Here is a 4,437-nt window from a genome sequence, read left to right as displayed (position 1 = left end):
GAAGCATCAGAGACTATCCATGTGCAACTAACAGTGGGTAAAACTGCCTTCCAGTTTATAGCCTGCTACAGACCACCCTCCCAAACCCAGGAACCCCACTCGGCCTTCCTGAGAACACTGGAAAATATGAAGGTCTCTCCAAACACCATTATATTGGGCGACTTCAACTACCCAAACATAGACTGGGAGCATTACTCTAGCTCCAACACCCTAGCCCAAAGGTTCCTAGAATTTATAAACTCAAATGCTATGGAACAACTTGTTACCACTCCCACAAGAGGGGAAAACATACTGGACCTGATCATCACCAACATGGGGACTCTATGCTCTAGACCAGAAGTGTATCCCTCACTGGTAAGATCAGACCACAAACTAATCTCACTGGATATTCACATCCCAACTCCACCCCCTGCCCAGAAAACCACAGTGAAAAACTTCTCTAAAGCAAATTTCACACTCCTCAAAACCGAGGTGAAATCCTTCAAAGCCCCCGGGCCTGTGGAAAATAAGGCCCAGACCACAGAATCCTTTATAAACACATTCTATGAACACCTTCAGGAATGCATGGATCATGCAATCCCAAATAAAACCAAGACCCAATCCTCCAAAGGCAGACATCCTGTCTGGTGGACCCCAGCCATAAACAAACTATACAATAGAAGGAGGAAGCTACTACATGAGAGAGCAAAATCCCAAAAAGGGAAGGCATCTCTGATCAGTATTAGCAAAAAACTACGGGCACTCATAAAATCGTCTAAGGCCAGCTTTGAGAGAAAAATTGCACAGGACACTAAGGATAATCACAAGGCTTTCTTTAGTTATGTTAGGAACCTGGGTGGGAATTCCCAGATATGCTCAGAATTAGTCCAAAATGACAAAAAAATACACCGAACTCATAGACATTGCCAACATCCTAGCTGACAGGTTCAGTGCAAACTCCCCCCCCCCTCCCCACCAAAAGGGCAAATATCTATCCCAGCAGAGTGCTGCCCCCCTGACATCTCAGATACTCAGGTAAGAGCCGCCCTCTCCAAAGCAAAAAACACAGCATCAATGGGACCAGACAGTGTCCCAGGCTGCGCCTTACATGAACTCCAAGAAGAGCTAAACCCAAACATAAAACTACTGTTCAATCTCAGCCTTACTACAGGATATGTACCCAAAGAGTGGCTTACAGCAACAGTGGTCCCTCTCCATAAAGGTGGTGCCTCAACGGATCCTGGAAACTATCGCCCCATAAGCCTGACTAGCTTGGTCTGCAAAGCTATGGAAAGGATCATCATGGACCTCATAAATAAAGATATTGGGGACCTACAGACACTGGATCCTACCCAGTTTGACTTTGTTAAGGGCAGATCCTGCCTCTTAAACCTGGTCAATTTCTTTGAAACAGTCACCAAGGCCATTGACGAGGGGAAGGTGGTCCACACAGCCTACCTGGACCTCGCAAAAGCCTTCGATACAATACCCCACTCGGGCATTATAGATAAGCTCACCAGCTTAAATATAAACCCCTATGTCACTAGATGGGTTGCAAACTGGCTCAAGGACAGAACCCACATGGTTAGAATTGCTGGAGCTATGTCAGACTCCAAACCAGTTATAAGTGGCGTCCCACAAGGCTCAGTCCTGGGACCTCTCTTGTTTGGTATATATTTCTCGGAGGTACAGGCCAACATGGAAGGACTGTGGCTGACCAAGTTCGCAGATGACTGCAAACTGGGTGCCATAATCGACTCTCCAGCTGACACAAGCATCCTCCAAAAGGGCCTCATAGAAACAGACAACTGGTGCCAGAGCCATGGCCTCAAGCTAAACGCCAAAAAGTGTATAGTCATCCCCTTTGGCAAAAACAAAGCGCCCACAAATTACCATATAGGTGGTAATCCATTAAGTCCAGAAGAAGTAATTAGGGACCTGGGGACCCAAGTTGATAGCAATCTCTCATTTGACAATCACGTGGCCAAAGTGGTTAGAAAAACATTTTATATAGCCCACCTAATCATGAAGGGATTCACATCTAGATCAGGGGAGGTCATTGTGCCTCTTTACTCATCCCTCATCAGGCCCATAATTGAGTACAATGCCCCTTTGGGATGTACCTTACCAGACACCTGCAGCAACTGGAAAGACCCCAAAAGTACCTCACCAAGAGGATCAAAGGGCTCAAACAGATGCCATATGCTGCCCGGTTAAAGAAACTCCAGCTCTACTCAGTGGCATACCACCTGCTCAGAGGCGATCTGTGCCTGACGTATAAAGCCATGTCCAACCCGGAATTAATGGACATGCTGCACCTCAGAAAATCCAAATCCCATCGAGCTACGCGCTCGAGAGACTTGAACCTCAGCACTAAAATAAATAGGACATGCTGGAGGGACAGATTCATAACCCAGAGGCTCCCTTCACTCTGGAATAAAATCCCAGTCCAGGTTAGGCAGAGTCCCTCATTGACTCTCTTCAAGAGGAATCTTGATGAGTGGATGGGAGATCGTAGGTTTACCCCGGGTATCACTTCTGTGTCACTGTTAGACAGAGGCACAGTATACTAACCTCGAAAAAGGGCATAGCAAAATTAATTTAAATTGGGTGGCAAAAGCCAAACACACTCTGGCTAGGCTTATAAATGCCCCAGGGCAGATAGCCTAGTATGAACCTATGAACCTATGAAACTATACAACAAACCCTCAAGTGAATGCTAATATCCTCTACAAATAAAATGTCATCCCATAGACCTCTGTCAGACAGCCAAAGTGATCACTTACCAATCTACATTATAAGATACCAAAGCAACAGCCTAAAACACATGTAGAATGAGGGTATAGCTCAGTGGTACAGCATTTGACTGCAGATCAGGAGGTCCCTGGTTCAAATCCGGGTGCCCCTTGCAAAGGTGACTTTTGTGAACCTATAAACAGAACATGCTGGAGGGATAGATTCCTGTCCCAGAGACTTCCCATACTCTGGAACAAACTACCTGTCTATATCACACAAAGCTCCTCATTAGCACTCTTCAAGAAAAATCTTGATGATTGGATGGGAGATAGGAAATTCACCCCGGGGATCACTTCTGTGGCTCTGCTCGACAGTGGCACAGGAAAATAATTTTCTTGTGTGGCAAAAGCCAGGGTATCTTTTGGCTAGGCTTATATAGGCCCTAGGGCCAATAGCCTAGTACCTACCTATGAACCTATGAACCTATGAACCTACAGCTTGGTAAGAAAACTTGTTACATTTCATGAATACACTTTTACTAATAGCTCCTTAACTGATAGTCAACAAACACTCTCACTATACATGATGATGTCTCTGAATTCAAAAAAATAATTAAACACACTAGTGCCCCTCTGTATGAATAAAACTGTCAAAGTCAATGTTACCCCTTAGCTATCTTTAGCAACGAAATACCTCATGAAACAAAGACACAAAGCCTGAAAGGTTTGGGCAAAAAAGTAAAACGGATCCTACTTTACTAGCATACAGACAACTGAGAAACTTAACAAAACAACATCGCCAAACATGAGAAAAACCTATTATTCAAGCAATTAATACATACTAATAATCCAAATCTGGTATCTTTTGAGGGCAATGGGACATCATGGGAGCAAGTTGCATAGAGGGAGATGAACGTTCTGGGAACAGTGCATGAAGGGAGATGTTTTGAAGGAGTAGTGGGTTTGGGAAAAGGCAGGAATTGAACAGTTTGTGTAATGTTGGATTGCTTATAAAGAAAAATATATAATATGCATAATGTTTGTAAATGTAAACTTGTTAATATGGTTTGTTTACTTTTTATATAAATGTAAGTTTGTCTAAATCACAAGTGATAATTCATAGGTTCAAAGGTTCATAGGTTGGTACTAGGCTATCGGCCCTAGGGCCTATACAAGCCTAGCCATAACAATTCTGTGAAAGTGTTTTTTTAAAACAAAAATAAATAAATAATCCAAAACTATTTTGAGCCTCAGTCAATAAACTTTTAAATCCAGAATAAGCTACACAGCTGACATCAACTACACACAAAAACAAAATGATACCACAGTTAGTCAATTCAATACCCACTTTATACAGACAGTATGGTCATTGACCAACTATGCGACCAATCGAGCTCTAATGTCCCCACTCAATCATATAGCTTCAGTAGATACCATTGAACAATACCTAATAAAAATTGACGCCTACTATAACTGCCACTGAAAATCAACCTGATGGATATCTTAAAATAGCAGCTGAGGCTATTGCTCATCCAGTCACAATTCTGATAAATTGATCCATATTCGAAAATAAAGTCCCCTCGCTATGGAATTCATTATTCCACTGTACAAGGGCAGAATCAATACAGATCTTTTAATGACAGGGGGGCTAAATGGTAGGTGGCCTATCAAAATATTAGAAAAATGTATTCATACACATCTTATCAACTATTTAATATATAAC

At 42.8% G+C, this 4,437-nt stretch overlaps 1 non-coding gene across 1 annotated transcript; it reads left to right on the top strand.

Annotated features, from left to right (window-relative positions):
- Positions 1 to 2,815: 2,815 nt before the first annotated feature.
- Positions 2,816 to 2,890, top strand: TRNAC-GCA. The gene has a single exon. It is a non-coding gene; the product is annotated as a tRNA-Cys (tRNA).
- Positions 2,891 to 4,437: the final 1,547 nt, after the last annotated feature.

This window comes from Protopterus annectens, chromosome 13.part0 (genome assembly GCF_019279795.1).
Source record: "Protopterus annectens isolate FY-2018-M chromosome 13.part0, PAN1.0, whole genome shotgun sequence".
NCBI classification, from domain to species: Eukaryota; Metazoa; Chordata; order Ceratodontiformes; family Protopteridae; genus Protopterus; species Protopterus annectens.
Note: the sequence above shows the minus strand (reverse complement) of the source record. Positions and strands in the feature narration are given on the sequence as shown.